Raw genomic sequence first — 15,534 nt, forward strand, 5'->3', positions numbered from 1 at the left:
GGGCAGGGGGCGGCGCGGTAACTTGCAGAGTTTAGATAAACAAGAGACAAGGCCGCAGTCGCATCTTATCTGCGGCCTGCTCTCTCCTCCTCCTCCGCCTGCTGGCAATTGCTATGGTTACCGCAGTCGGACTAGCGAATGGCTCCAGGCAGCTGCACCAATCCAGCTGTGCGACAGCCCTGGTTGTCCTCGGAAGCGGCCGCTCATTGGGCAGCAGACACGTAGCGTCACCTACGGGGCGTGGCTAAGGATATTCACATCCTCCTGCTAGTCGCTGCTTGCACCCGCACAAAGAAGTCTCCACTGTGGTATGTCGTTAGGAGGCAGCGGCGCAACAACCAGAGGTAAGGAGCACCAGGCCAGATGTTTTAATGTATGCCATCGGCGTTATTGTAACTGAGTGAGTTAATGCATCTGCCGTATAGATCTGTGTTTAATCTGCAGGTCTCACGTTACAAACCAACGCATTTCATCCTTCTGAGGTCGATACTTGGTCAAGGAGGCAACATCGAAAAAAGTCGGCCTCCTCGATCATAACAGATGTTGAGGTTGCTCCTCGTCCTCCTGTATTTATTTTGATAGCGCGTAATACCCCTGACGAGGCGTTGAAGCGCTTTTCGGTGAGTAGCACGCTACTCCGGATCCAGGTGACATGTTCCTTATTTTGTAGAACTGCCCATCGTCACAAAAGTACCGCGGAGAGGTATGACACAAACTGACATAAACTGTGGCTTTAGTTCTACTGAGAACAGCTTCACTGGCAGTTTTAAAATTCATTTCATGATCAGATAGATTGCTGGCGAGTTCGTTTGCTGCAGCTGATATGCACTTAACGCCTCAGAGGCAGGCAGTCCTCCTCACCCCAGCTGAATGGCTGCAGGAGCACAGAATAACAACGTGTGAACACATAACCGGCTCCCTTTCTTGAACATTCCTAATACAGAATGAGAGGTAGGAAGGCAGAGAGCTCTGCTCACTAGAAATACTGCTGCAGAATCTGTTTGACGTTATACGTCAGTGTCCTTGTAGCCAAAATACTGATGTTGGTGCATCAGGAATGACAGCTCAATGCATGTTCGGTATTGTATTACAGTGTTGTGAGATCAGAATTCTGCGTGTGTTTAGGATTGCTGTAGTGACATCTGCTTTCCGATAACGTGTGCATTGCTGGGTCCCAGTCGACCGCACCTCCAGTACTGTTATAAAAACCTGTTTTTGTGTATGTCGCAGCTCTTTAAAAAGTTTTGGTCAGAGGTCTGTGCATGCAAGGAACACTTACCGTGTTCTTCAGAAGATCAGCAGGTTTGAGCAAACAAAAGCAAAGCAAATAAGAAGCGGTTCTAGTCCCAGAGGGCACAACATCACGCGGTGAGCAGATGATTTTCTGCACAGGTGAAACAAAACAGTTAAGTATTTTACTTGCAAGGATTACCGAGCTTGTTCTCTTTACGGTGGTGTTGTCCCACCCAAAACGTGTTCACAGATCATGTGTTTTTACTGCACTGTGTTCCTTAGTATGCATTCTCCTTGGCATGGATGCAGACGGTGCACAAGGAGGACATTGATAGATGTTAATGCAACTTTTGGGTCAGGCATCGCCTTTCCTGTGCCGGCCTGGTTTTAAAACTGCCTGGTTTTAACACTGGATTTTAATTCATTCATGTAGGCTACGGAAGCACAATTTCTCCCCACTGGTTAATAAGCAGGCTTGGTCATGTTTTCTCAGGACACACAGCCGCTTCCCCGGTCTTGTGAAATCAAGTGACATTGTTCATTCACTGAGTCACTCAGGCCCTATTCACTCTTTAAATTGGACTAGGGTAACACCCTCTATTCAGAACCACCATTCAACTCACTAGAAGACTGTGAACCATACAGAACTCAGCAACCAGACTCATCCTCAACCTGCTACATAGAACTCCCATCACACCACACGCTCAGGGAACTCTACTGGCACCTGATACACAAACACTGGCATTTCAAACTCCTCACATACACATTCAAGACACTGCACAACTTAGGCCCCACCTATCTGAACAGTCGCTTCTCCTTCCACCAACCTACACTGCTCTGCTCCTGGTCGCACACATCCCACGTATAGGCACACCCAGATCAGGGGGACGGGTGTTACATCGCTCCTAAAGCGTGGAACGACCTCCCACTCCATATCTGACCCTCATCCTCACTTCTTGAATTCCGCAAGAGCATAAGTCCTGGCTTTTCAATTAACCAGCCTACCCTAAGCAGCGCCAGGTACGCACACCTCCTCAGCACCAGAATCCCCTCGCGGATGATAGTCTGCTTTACAAATACACAACATAACTGCTGTCAGGGCAAACATAGATCCTGTGGACTGCAGATGAGTCATACATCAAGCAGAAAAAGCTGCACAATCTTTTTTACACTCCCTTTATTAGGTCGAGCCTAGCGCAGCGCGCATGCGTTGCCTTATAGGAAGCTTCTTGTGAGCACTCCAAACTTCCCCGAAACTTCTCTGTGTGGGTCTGACAACTCCCACACATTCTATTGGCCTTTGCGTGTGGCTTTCAATAATGAAAGCATGCAAATGGCCAAAGGCGGGTGCATGTCCCACCTCTTCTCTAAAGGTTCACTCCCATGGCATTTTGCTCTTGTGAGCGAGCAGCGTTGCACAGGGTGGCATCTGGTCGTGGATCGGGTTACTAATTAAACACAGCGCTGTCGCTTTCACTTTAGCACTGTGATTGTTTATTTAATTTCCTGTTGATTTGCTCCCACCCCCCTCCCGCTGTACGCATTCCCTTTGGTCCCGCCCCCTACCCACTTGCGGCGACCTGTGAGGTAACTCCCTCTCCCATTGTCCTTGTTCACCAGGCTCCTGCCCCCCTCTCGCTGTTCGCATACCCTTTGTTTTGTTTCCGCCCTCCTCCCCACTTGCGGTGGCCCGTGAGGTGCTCCCCCACCCCTGCCCCCCGTGGCACACCACTATTTGTTAAAAGACTGAACAGAGTCAGCTATGATAGCAGTTGCATTCTAACGTCTTGCTACGTCTTGACGTTTCTGCGACCGCGGCCACATGCCTTCTGCTGGACTGGAGGCGGGTTTGCTGCTTTCTTTGCTCTCTTTCACAGTGAAATGTGGATTAGTAATGAATGATTGAGACGCTCGGTGCTTAGAGAAGAGCTGTGAAGGCCAATGAAGGCTCACAGCATTGTGCCTAATGTAAGTAATCTTTACCCCATCGCTACAATGCTCCCACCCCCTCCCGTTGTCCGCATTCCCTTTGTTCCTGCCCCCCTACCCACTTGTGGCAACCCTCGAGGTAACCCCCCTCCCCTCCTGTTGTCCATGTTCACCAGGCTCCCGACCCCTCCTGCTGTACGCATACCCTTTGTTTTGTTTCCGCCCCCCTCCCCACTTGCGGCAGCCGGTGAGGTGCTCCCCTGGCACACCACTGTTTGTTAAAAGGCTGAACAGAGTCAGCAAAAAGCATTGGCAAAGCCAAAAGGTGGGACCTGTTGGCTTTGCCAATGCTTGTCTGCCACGCCGATACACAAGTGGCGCCAGTCGGGCGGGACACTAGTCTAAACAAACCCACCCCGCCCCAAACCCTATTCTCCTGCATGGCTAAACACTTATTAGGTCCCGTCGGCGAGACCTATTGGCTATGCCAATTCATGTTCTTAATAAGGTGCTGAGGGTAAATTAGTTTGAGGCAACTCACATTTTTTAGAAATAATGCAACCCAGCCACAAGTAAACAAACTAATTTGCCCAGAATCACACATTGTGGCAAAGCAGGGTAGCTGAGAATCACACAAAGATACTTGGCCCTTTTGAGTTTTTAGGTCTCGCTGAGCCAGCGCATGCGCTGCTCGGAGAGACATTTAGTAGGGGCTTTAAAAAGTGCTACCACAAGCTGCTTTGGCTGGCCTAGCGCTAGCGTTCACGCGCGCGTGCACGCTCGCAACCGCCACCTGTCAGCGCCGATCAGGCGCCATCTGTCTTTCCTCTCAACGCTCCTCTGCCCCTCCCCCGCCGTGTCGCTTTCACTTTCGCGTGCGGCCAATGCTTGTTTATATTTCCGTACATCTATACGTTAAGTCCCCTCTGGCTGTTCCACAACACACCATTGCATGGCACAGCAGACGTGTCTTGATTGCTTTCAAAACCATGCGCAAGAAGACGAGGGCGCTTGTGCGGCCCCGTGCACGGCTATAAAAAGCATATATTTACAGTGCATGCGAGGTGATCCACAGCAGGGAGGCCAGCGCCCAAAGGCCGAACGACAAGCACACTTTGTCATCTGTGAAGCACTTTGTCAGATAGTCCCAGTTCCAAAGCGCCAAGGTTACAACCTGCTGTCCTCGGGCCGCCTCTGTTCCATTTACGGGGACCCGTCGGTGGGAAACCCATTGCTGAACCCTTAAATTACCAGGTTTTTGATATTCGCTGCTGTTTGCACGGGGGTAACACTGTGCGATAGGGGCCGTGACATGCAGGCACACTGTTTCTAGTGCTCTAGCCTCTAGGCACTACGTTGCTATTCGTGCACTGGCCTGTAAAATGCTCAGTTGTTGATACAATGCCTTCTAGGTGCCAAGTTCATGTCTTTGGTTTGGGGGTTTACAATTAGTGAAAAGCTGCTTGTACCTATCCTTTAACAACAATCACCAGTGTCTCTTGTAGTTCTAGGCACTAAGTCCTGGACATTTGGTTAACGTGTGTTGTTGGCACCTCGTCATCCTGCGTGACTCCGCTTTGTGTGTGCTGAGCTACTGATGGCCATGACACTCAGAAAGGTATTGTGGTAAAACACTGGATGATATACATGTATCACTCAGCCACATGCATTGCAAAATCTGGTAGTCTTTAATTATTTCTCCCAATCATTCTTCTATGTATTCTTCAAAGTGACGCGTAGTATAATCTTGCAATTTCTCCTCACTAGAGGGACGTCAGACACGAAGCATTTAACAATGGAAACACATAAAATAGACGAGTTCACCATAGTCCATCTTCTTCGCTAACCGAACACACTACTGAGGGAATCGCTGTATTGTCGAGACCAGTAAGTACTCTCATTGAGTCAGAACTTGCTATAAATCTTACCTGCAACACACTAAAAGCGACAGTTTAAACGCACGTGTGCATTGCCAGCATCCTATTTGTTTTGTGCAAATTTGCACGCTAAATTCAATAAAGACAGGATTATTAAAACGTGACATAGGATTTGGATTCCTTTTAAACATCATCGACGGCTGGGTATTATTAGATCCTCTCTAAATGTCATTTGTGCCAGGCATACTTAATGTGCATAACGTCAGTAGGTTTACTGCTTTATGCAAGTTTACCCATTGATTTCATTTAAGATACATCCGGCCACCGTACAAATTATATATTGGAGCCCTTTATATATTATTCAGGTCGTCATACAACCATCTCAACACTGGCACTCGGCATAATTACTATCTATCTAGGACTTAGAGCCCCATGAGCATATATATTTCCATAGTTATCGGCGACCGGCATCTATGGACGCCTGTTACACTGGCTTTCTTTAAAAATAGATCCGATGTCGGTGGGACCCAACAGCACAAACAACATTAGCGATTGAGCATGATTATATCTAATGACAGCATGATTGATCATATTGCCACGTTAGAATAATATTAAGAATTATAAACTCCTCTCCAACAAATATATCAGACATCTAACCGGGCACCAATTTATTTTAATATTTCAGGATACTCTTGTGCCGAATTCTCTTCTCTTATGTGGAATCACGAATTTGAGTTTTCGTTGAGTCAACACTTTGTCATCACACTACATATCTTCTTTAAATAAACTCCAAGTAAGTACATATGCACTAAACCATTTAATAAATAGGGTCCTCTTCATATGTTCCCTTTCATTTTTTTCAAACCAACTGTGAATTTAATCTTGCAGTTTAATATACCCTCAAACTTCAGAACCGGAAATCAGCCTTTCAATATAAATTGCCACGTATACACAAAGAAAATTGGTGACTGAACAATGTGTAAGTACATTCTCTTGACAAGTAGGACATGATTAATAGCCTACCAGTTTGCTCCAAACATTGCTTAGATAAAATATGAAATTACTTGTCTTTACAGATTGAAACCATTTGATGAAATGGCGTTCACATAAACACTGGCATTGTCCTTACTAAACTACCACACAGGTATATATGTCTTTAAAACCTCCAGTCTTAATTACAATTAAAACAAGTGACCTATGGATAAATCACCATAAATTAGTCACTATAACATAATTCCTTTCTTCTCTATTGTGTACTAGCACCAACGTGAACATCAAAGGTCCAGCTACTGGTCTTGGACATTTAGAAGCAAGAACAGTAATTCCCTATACTATGATTACTACTGACTGTATATAGTAAAGATACACACCATCCCTTTTTAGGTCTAGCCTATGCAGCGCGCATGCATAGTAGACATTTAGCCGGCGTGCAGCTCTTTTTCAAAGCACGTGCTTGTAGCAGCATACGCCTTGCCGGAGTGCGCAGCGGCACGCCACAAGCACGAGTAAGTGCTTTGAAAAAGAGCACATTGTGTGCGCACGCGTACACACACGCACCACTCCCGGGCGCGTGCCTCTCTCCTCACCCACTCACCACCGCAGTTCGTTGGGTTTCCAAAGATGTCTCACTGCTTTTCCCATTCTTTCTGTCTGTGTAAGGTTCACCGTTTCGCTGTTTTTTTTTCTCGTTTTCTTTGCCTGTGTATTTCTCCTTTTAGCGCTTCCTTTCTCTTGCAGTCCCCATGTTGTCTTTGTCATCTGTGTGTCGCTGTTTCGCTGTATTTCTTTGCTTTCTTTGCCTCAGTGTGCATTTTTCTTCTAGCTCGTTCTTTCTCTTGTGTTCATCTTGTTGTCTTTGTCATCTGTACCTGTTTTGCTGTTTTTAGGTCTCGCCTGAGCCAGCGCTTTAGCGCTGCTCTCGCGAGAGCTTTTGTAAAAGGGGGATTTGGAAGTGCAAACCAGTGCTTTCATGCCGCCAACTACAGTGCATGTGCGCCGGGCACGCGCACCATTTGGCAGCCTGCCTGATCACTTTCGCGGCCGCTTTGATGTTCTCAGTGAGCCGCGCGGCCACTGAGAACATCAAAGCGGCCGCAAAAGTGCACACCATTTGCCAGTCTGTGCCTCTAACCATGAATGGCACTCATGCACATCTCTCTGGGTAAAGAGCATGCATCAACTCACACTCATTTAGAGGGTGTCATCGTCAATGTTTCTCTTCTCATCTTCCACGAAATCAAAATGCCTCCCACTGTTCCATAGACTCTACTGCACTGAAAATATCCCTCACCATGAATAAATATCCTATCTTCATTGATTCATTGTGACCCCCCTCCAAAACCAGTCAATCTCACTCTCCTTGGAGACTCGAAGGTTGAGAGGGCGGGTACAGCTAAGTTATATACAACCGCCCAATCCTCGCCATGCAGAGTTTTGAAATCTTATCAGGCATTGCAGCTTCCGATAAACTTTTTTTAATTGTCCCTGCCCTTTCCGCCTCCTTCCTCCAGGCCTCATGAATGAGCTTTCTCCTGTGTTGTCACTGTGCAGTTAGGGAGCACAAGGTCGCAGCGCCTTTACTTTCAGTTCAGCCCTGCCACACCTTTTCCCAAAAGCGGACCCCTGGCTTAATTGTTCTATGGGCTGGGGCAGGGCTCTGTGCCAGTGTCACACCTGAGAAGGCCAGCCTGCGACCCGCCTACTTCCCGGCACATTTTTTTCACCACGTTTTTTTTTGGTTATATAGAGTGAACCCGACCCAGGTGCCTTGGAGCCCTTTTACATGAACACCAAATTACATTACACAAGAACAAGGCCAGATTAATGTTTTACTTTTAGGCACTGGGAGATTAAAGTCATTTGCCGAGAATCACACGATAGTGAACAGACGCCGGGACGCGAAGCTGTCTCCCCAGTTTCACAATCGTTATACCTGACCATTAAACTGCATCTCCTCTCTAACCCCTTCACCTCAGGCACCCGTTAGCGGGTATGCCAGAACTTGAAGCATTCTCAAGATAGATAGATGCAGGGGCTGAATTCCTCTACGTATGGCTAAAATCTGGGCATGCATTTTTATTAAATGAACACTATTCAACCGATCTCTATAGGTCTGCAGGGCAACATGAACTTAGCAAAGTGAAGTGTCATCAATTTAAAGAGATACATCCTCGAATTCGAGTCTCGGCTTCGGCTCAACAGTTTGATTCTAGGCAAATCACTTAATCTCTCTGTGCCTGAAAACAAACAAAACAAGCATTTGCAATGCAATAGGTCTCGCATTTACACGAGTTTAAGCTATTGGCATTGTAAATGACAATGCCTTTTATTTATGTTCAAAAAACAAAAATAAAAGGCATTGTCATTTGCAATGTCAATAGCTCAAACTCGCGTAAATGCGAGACCTATTGCATTGCAAATGCTTGTTCTTGTTGTTTGTCTCTGTAACCTGTTTCTGTTGGTGTGTGTTTGCTCTTGTTCTTAACTAACTTTGAATGTTGATGAAACTTACTCTTGTTGTCTAAATTGGGGATTGCAACTTATGAAATCGGCAACCCTCGAGCACTATTTTGGTGGTTCAGAGCAAAGACAGGATCTGTGCCCTCCCTGTTGCTGAGGGGTGTAATTGGAACTTGCAGTTTGTGGTGCGCTGGGTGGCTTAGATATTGTACTCGGAGGAGAAATCTTCTCAGAAGAAGGAGGTAAAAATCTTTGCAGTGACTTCTTTCACGGTTCTTCTCCAATGCTTGATAATTGAGGAGTAGTCTTCTCTGTAATATGGCGAACAGTGAATTTAAAAGCACACTGGACCATTAACATCGGTCTCCGCATAACCCGATTAAATATACTTTACTGCGTTCTCCTTCGGGAGCAGGATTAATTGTAAGTGTGACACTTTAGTACACTGTTGACTGGTAGTCATGGCATGAGTGGAATTTCGTGTTCTATGTTTTTTTGTACCGTCTGACAGGTAGCATGTTTGAGCACACTCTTGTGCTGTTAAATTGGCTTTTGCCTAATATGACGTAAACACGTTTGCAAGCCCTGCTCTAACCCCACGAGCCCCCAAGGGTGGTGTTGTAAATTAGCATCTAGTGGTATAGTTTGTAGACCGTTCTTTTAATAAATGCTCTATTCATACTTCGTTTGCCAGCATGCAACACAGTCGCTATATTTGAAAAAGTGCATTACGTACACTCGTATCTTAAACCACTCTCTTGCAATCACGTTCGAGAACACCTCCTGGTCAGGCTTTTTAACACATAGAATCCTGATTGTGTAATCTGTAACACTGTTAACTATGAAACTCTTTGTTGCATCTCGCATGCAGTGGGATTATTTTTTAATATATTTAGGTGCTCGTTTACCTTAAACAATGCAACACAACGTTTGAAAAGATACCAGCAGAAATGTGCACAGAAACCATGCACCAAGTATGAGCATTCGTGGTGTTCCTTCAACAAAGAACTGATACCCACACATGCAAACTACCCATTCACAGTGGTAGGTTCAAAATGTATAATATTAATATCCCTGGTCAAAATGTCTGCTAGCAGTGCACTAAGTACGACTTAAGTCTATAGAACGATGTATATATATTTGTTTCCAGATTGCATGGTGAGATTATTTCAGAATGATTCTAGAGCAAAACAACGGGATCATTCATTAAGAATTCTCAGCAGTAGCAAATCGACGTTCTTGTAGAAAGAATATTAAATGTTGAAAAATGGCTTGTGACGAGTGGTGTGGCTAAATCTCACAGCATTAAAAAAGGCCATAGACAAACAGGAGTAAACATTGTGAGGACAAGCCTGAGTTGCTACCATTCTAGGTTCTTTTTATGGTGCCATAAGCATAGAAATGGGCACAATTGAATGGCTCTGCAGTTCTAATCCCAACACTATTTTCCTTTCAGAGATAGATGACTGCAAATGTTAATGAATGCCTGAACTTAACGTTTTCCAGTTCAAACACTGCCCTCCTGATAACCTCTCTCCCTCCCACCTACCATGGTATGCATTGCTCCTTAAGCCATGCTAAAAGACTTGAAACACATCTTCCCAGAAGCCAAGCTGTCCTCCCTTGCTAGGGTTTACTCTTCAGCTATAGGTAGGTAGTAAAATAGAAGTAGTAGGGAGAGGATTGTGAGAGGTCTTACTCTCAACAGTGTGGAGCAGGTGGATAGTCTCATGCCCCCTAGTGGCTCCCCTAGCTTCCACTAGAGTAGAGAGATGAACTGTTTCTCCATTGCCCTTGTCTGCTGTAACACCAGAGCATCTATGGTATATCTTCTCACCACAGAAGCTCTGCTCGTGTCTCTGAAATTCTTGGAATGGATGAGTAGAATCCTCAGTTGGATCAGGGTGAGTCGAGCAGAACTGGGGCAGTAGTTCCTTTTCTGTTAGTTATATGCATATTAATCCATTCATTTGTAATCGCTGTAGGCTGGTATATGCTGCAAAGAAATGACGGGAAGAGCGGGTAAACGTTTGTCCAGACAGAATGGTTTCATTATAGCCTTTAATTTGAAATGATTTGATTTCTAATAACTTTCAGCTTAATTATTATTCCAGTGGTTTAGAACACCATTTTACAAGATTCTTTGGCAAATGTCCATTGTTTGTATGCGATAGCGACCATGCTGCCAACATTTTGATATCGATATGTTCTGCTAGTTTACAGTCGTTTTCCTGTCCAACTCGACACTTCGGTGGCCTGGTTTCTCGTCATTCGGTAGCCAATAATTGCATTGTAGTTTACCACTTAAACGGTCCTGGCATTTACGGCGGAGATCATTTTCTGTCTGCTTTTTACCACTTGTGTTCTTTGTCATCAATCCCCCCGATTCTTTCACATTCAGAGAAAGAATAAGTGCATGCTTGGTGAATGTAAATGTAAATGTGCAGATATTTGTATAGCGCAAATCACCAACCGGTCTCTAAGCGCTTGCTTAGGGAACCCGTCCTGGTATTCCCCTGTGAGATAACCCAGCAGGGCATCCACAAGGTGAAAGCCAGGCATCCCACTGCGAGGGGCCATTGTGGAGATTAAGCAAGCTATTGCCCAGAGTCGCAGAGTGTGAACCCATGAATCGAGTATGCACTGGAGCGAGAATTATCGAGTCCATGGACAATTTTATGGACTCAAGACCCAGCCGAGCCGGGAATTGAACCCTGGTCCCGGGCTGACCTCTGCTTCCATGTCTGCCTACTCTAACCAGTGAGCCACACTTCTCCACGATGGTGATGAAACAAAGCCTCCACATCGCAGGGTTAAATGTAAATGTAAATTTGATACTTGTATAGCGCACTACTCACCCGCAAGGGTCTCAAGGCACTTGTACGAATACCGCTGTGGAACCCATCCTGGCTTTCCCTGTGAAGCATCCACTCCTGGGCACCCCCAAGGTGGAGGCCAGGCATCCTTAGCGTTGTGGGGGCCGTTGTGGAGATTAAGCAAGCTATTGCCCAGAGTTGCAGAGTGGGACTCCATGATTGGAATAGGCACCGAGGCGAGAATTATCAGGTCCGTGGAATTTTTTGAGCCCAAGACCCGCCGAGGCGGGGAATTGAACCCTGGTCCCGGGCTAGACCTCTGCATCAGGGTCTGCCGCTCTAATCATTGAGCCACACTTCTCCACAGGGTTCGTAACTGAAGCGTCACAAATAGCATGTAAAACTCTGTAAATGTTCATATGTTGCTTAATATTTGGTTTACGCAGTCTGTGGGCGCAGCCGATTGTGGTGATACGGTCACGGAAGCAAAGGGAAATATATATTGTCCAGGATCTCAAACTTTGGCCAAGGAGAACTATGAGATTGAAACCGGGATCTACTTGTTCCTCAGAATATATGTAGTCAAATGACCATGTCAAAACAAAACAAACAAGCATTGGCATAGCCAATAGGTCTCGCCTTTGGCACCTTATAAGTGTTTAGTTATCCAGCACAGTATCCCTGGTGAAACAACATCAAGTGTTGCATGGCTAAACACTTATAAGGTCCCAAAGGCGAGACCTATTGGCTATGTCAATGCTTGTTATATATATTATTGAACATGTATTTTAAACACCTAGAGGCAATATATGATTCTGTATTGTGGAAGTGAAGATTGAAATTCATAAAATATTTTTGATCATCATTTTTTAAATGTTGCAAAGGTTTTTAACTAATCATGCAATAAAGTGAAAGTTCTCAAAATATATATTGATGACCATGTATTATAAACACCTAGAGGCAACCTGGGAACTTCGCATGTTATCATTAGAGCCCGGATACTATTCTAATCTCTCACCCTCTTGTCCATGAGGTGTCAATCTGGGTAAATGACACCCCATGTTTCTCGGTGTCCATATCTGGCAACATTGGGAGTGGTTAGGGACTGGCTAAAGGTTGGTATGGCACGCTATACAAGTGACCAGATGTTTGCTCTCATGAAGGGGCAGAACTATGCACTTGAGGGCAAAGTGGCAGACGAGGGATTTTTAGTACCACTGACTTCAAATATTTACCACTAAATCGCCAGACAGACCGTATATGGTCTCTAGCTTTGTAACTTCCGTGTTATTGCTACTGCTATAAAAGCAGCACTAATTGTAGCAGAATAAATTCAATAAAAAGGATCGGATTCGCTGATCACGCACATTTAGCGCTTCGCCGCTCCCCCCCCCCCCTTTTTTTATTCGATTGCTGCCTTTTTTGTCTTTGTCGGTTTTGTATTTGTGTATACCCCCACAGAGGGTTTTTTTAAACAAAAGTCCCTTTACATGCAAATTCCAACAGATCCCTCTTAGATGTAGGAAGTGTTTGAGAGACTGACATCAGGAAACAGCTTCCCTCTCCGCCCCCTCCCCCAATCCAAAGAAAGGCGTTTCCTACCCTGGGGCACGTTTACCCTCAGTAAATAAATCATTGCCTGTCTTCCTGGATTGGAAAGAGCAGCCGGGAGGTGTGGTCACAGCATCGCAGCGTTTTATAACATGTTATGGGCCTCTGCTGGTGTTAGGAGGGCAGTACAAATGTCTGTCAGGGCGGTATGCGTGACATGTCTCCCCAGCGTGGCTGGAGGCTGTACATTCACCAATGCTGTCGCCATGAAGCCTCACGTCGGATCTTTGGGACAGGCGAGATGCGGCCAGACAGGGCAGACGCACATGCCTGCTGGGGGAGCATACGTCCAGGGGACGGCGCACCCCATAGGGAGAGTAAGGAAAGAATCGAGCACAGTTTTCAGTTTGGAGTTTTTACTCGCATTGAATGAATTGAAGGATTGTTGAGGCCCCGGGGAAAACATGGGGTACCCTGTTCAGAAAACTTTCAATTTATTACCCGTTCCCAGCTACATCAAGCCCTGAGAATGCCAAAAAATAATAAATGATATAATATTTTTCCGAAACGAAAAAATAAATGCTACTTCCCTCATTGTACTCTCGGGAGAAGATCTATTTTGTATTCGTCGCCATACACTTAGTCACATGTCAGGCATTCACTTGTCTATTCTTACATCTAGTATTTAAAGGATTCCCAGTTGCTTGGTCCCTTGATCTTTTTCTTCTTCAACCCCTTTCGTTTCCTCCTGTGTTTTCCTCGTTTCATTTCACCCTTCTATGCTTTTCTTGGGTATTGCTTACCAGAGAGCTCCTTCGCGCAATAATCAGTCCACGCAAGGTACTTTTAGCGTAAAAGGCCATTTTATTAGGACAGGGTTGGACAATCATAACCAGAAACATAACACAAATCCCCAACAATCCCCAACAACATTTCTCACTATCCCATACTCTCCAAGACTCCAACTACTCCATCCCCACTTCACACCGCAACCTTCTCACTTCCATTCGCTTCCTCACTTCTCTTCCAAAACTCCACCATCATCTCCATTTGTCGTACACTGGTCTGACGCACCCCCACGTTTCCCCAGTATCCCCCTCCCCGGAAGGGTGAGTATGCCCGTCATGGACTCCTCCCCCCTCCCCAATCCGCCCCACACACACACAACCCGTCCTAAACTGGCACGCTGATAAACATGACATCACCAACTAGTCACGTGATTGCCGGGTGGGCGGGTGGCCAACGATCCACTAGCTGACCCACCCTGAGGCGCTGGGGAAAGGAAGAGGAAGGACTTCCTCTTCCTCCCCCTTTTAACCCCTACCTGACGACCCCACCCCTTATCCCACCCCTTCCTCTCCTGTCCTTCACTTGCGCGAAATCCCCGGGGGAAGACTAGACCGCTGGTCTTACTTCCCCCGGGGGCCGCATCGCGCAATAATCAGTCCACGCAAGGTACTTTTAGCGTAAAAGGCCATTTTATTAGGACAGGGTTGGACAATCATAACCAGAAACATAACACAAATCCCCAACAATCCCCAACAACAACATTTCTCACTATCCCATACTCTCCAAGACTCCAACTACTCCATCCCCACTTCACACCGCAACCTTCTCACTTCCATTCGCTTCCTCACTTCTCTTCCAAAACTCCACCATCATCTCCATTCGTCGTACACTGGTCTGACGCACCCCCACGTTTCCCCAGTATCCCCCTCCCCGGAAGGGTGAGTATGCCCGTCATGGACTCCTCCCCCCTCCCCAATCCGCCAACCAGGGAACCCCCGGAGGGCGGTTACCTGCCCCACCCCGCACAAGTGCACCTTTCGCCCTCACCCCCTCAGACACCAGATCGACTCATTCCACAACCCACTGATAAGATCCCTCATCTCCATCATATAGTAAGCGTTTCCCATGTGCGAAAGGTGCACGCCATCATCCCTAAAAAGCAAGGGCTCCTCGAGCCGCAGACCAGGGTGCTCCAGCACCTTGATCCCACAGTCCTCACAGAAAACTCTCATAGCCCTATTCAATTTTCTGCGAGCTCGCTCCACCGCAGCGGGCTTCAATGCCCCCCTCCAAATCCTTCGAGGAATGAATTCTGTCCACACAATACAGGCGCCAGCCAGATTGCGTTTCATCGCTTCCAAGTCCCGTTGCATCAAATAAATCAATGACACCGCCGATTGCCGCACCAGATCATTCTCTCCCAGGTGGATAACGAGCAAATCCGGACACCCTTGCTGCGAGACTTTCTTCGTGAGCCAAGGCAAAAGTTCCCCCCAGCGCATCCCACTCCTGCCTCACCAAAACACCTCATGACTGCTGCTTCTCAGGCCCAGGTTACGCCCGTACACCTGCCTGTCAGAAAACTTGGCAGCCCAATGCACAAATGAATGTCCCACTATCCAGGTAACCGTCTTGGCTCCGGGACCCCCAACACAACCTACGAAGAAAAAGGGGAGCGTTAGAAACAAGAAAAGTCGCACAAAACGCTCACACAGCCGTCGCGCTCCCCCCACCCTACTTCCTAACGTACCGCTCGCAGCAGCGCGAAGGCCATCTACCAATCTTCCTGATCTTATCCCAGGACCAACCCAGCCGCGCCGCCGCCGTCGCCGCGCCGATCCGAAAGGAATGGGTCCCATACCCCGCCGGGTCCCTGCCTA

General features: G+C 46.6%; 1 protein-coding gene across 2 annotated transcripts in view; it reads left to right on the forward strand.

Annotated features, from left to right (window-relative positions):
- The first annotated feature begins 237 nt into the window (after positions 1 to 237).
- Positions 238 to 15,534, forward strand: part of DHCR7 (7-dehydrocholesterol reductase) — a 116,982-nt gene continuing 101,685 nt past the window's right edge. The window contains exon 1 of one of the 2 annotated variants that reach the window (XM_085643581.1): positions 238 to 344. The gene's annotated coding sequence lies outside the window, so the exon portion shown is untranslated. Of the gene's footprint in view, positions 345 to 5,729; positions 5,833 to 15,534 lie in introns of those variants that run through there. The other variant, XM_085643582.1, reaches the window with a different exon arrangement.

The sequence above is a fragment of the Triturus cristatus genome, chromosome 3_1 (assembly GCF_964204655.1).
Source record: "Triturus cristatus chromosome 3_1, aTriCri1.1, whole genome shotgun sequence".
NCBI classification, from domain to species: Eukaryota; Metazoa; Chordata; class Amphibia; order Caudata; family Salamandridae; genus Triturus; species Triturus cristatus.